This window comes from Monopterus albus, unplaced genomic scaffold (genome assembly GCF_001952655.1).
Source record: "Monopterus albus unplaced genomic scaffold, M_albus_1.0 scaffold47.1, whole genome shotgun sequence".
NCBI classification, from domain to species: Eukaryota; Metazoa; Chordata; class Actinopteri; order Synbranchiformes; family Synbranchidae; genus Monopterus; species Monopterus albus.
Window position 1 is genome coordinate 3,666 of NW_018127927.1, and position 1,255 is coordinate 4,920.

Below are 1,255 nucleotides of genomic sequence, written 5' to 3' on the forward strand. Positions count from 1 at the left end.
TATATATATTTAAAATAAACAAACCCAAAACCATCAGCGCATTAAAATTAGCAGCATATCTGATGTGATTTCATCCTGTTCAAGATCTTTTTTTCTTTGTGATGTTTATGTGTTTCTTGTGTTATATTTTGCAAGAATAATGAGCTGAAACTGCCTTTTCTAATAGAGTAAAAACAAATCCCTCCAGGGGCATGTCAGTATATTTTGGATACTTTGTGTACAAAAAGAGAACAAAAAATAAATGAAATAGTGTTGTATTTTATATATAATAGAACATTTCAATATAGTGACATGTCACTAATATATTTATTTACTAATATATTTATCCATTTTGTGCAGGCTTGAAAGACTGGTTTCTATATAGTGTGAATGTTCCTATATGGAAACTGCCATGCCATCATAGATGTATCAACCTGTCTTCATTCCAATTATATGCGGATAAATTATTTTGAAATAAAACCTCTGTGCTGGCCACATTTTTATGCAGGTTACACATGGTTGACCTTGGAAATATTCAGGAAACATTTACTGGATTTCAGTATTCACAAGAAACACAAAGGGAATTCAACATTTTTCTGATTTAATTATACACAGTCATTCACAAGATAACAAATTCAAATAGACAAATTAGGAATTTCTCTGATACCTAGAGCAAAAACAAATATGGGGTTAAATATTGAGTTACAGTATAATTTGGTACCAGGACTCTTGGAGGAAGTTGCATTTATAGAAAAGCAAAAAGCAAAAGGTCAAGTATACAGTGCATCATACTGTTAGAGGCACAGTCTTAACATTATTAACTGTTAAAGTTGCATGAGTTGCAAAAAACCTAACCCAAAATGAAAGGTGTACTTACACCAACATTATGACCACCTGCCTAATACCTGTTTACATAGGAGTCAATGTGGCAGTTGGTTGGCACTCGTGTCACTCTGTAGCTCACTGTGCATCTTCTGCAAATCCATTTGCTTCTACAGTTCTACTGTCAGTAAGGGCACAGATGTGTCTACAATTCAGTGAAAACGTACAGTCAGGGAAAACATTATTTGAACCCCAGCTGATTTTGTAAGTTTGCCCACTAACAAAGAAATGATCAGTCTACAATTTCAATGGTAGGTTTATTTGAACAGTGAGAGACACAACAATAACAAAAAAAACCAGAAAAATCATTACAAAAAAAGTTATACATTAATTTGCATTTTCATAAATGAAATAAATATTTGATCCCCTATCAGTCAGCAGGATCTCTGGCTCC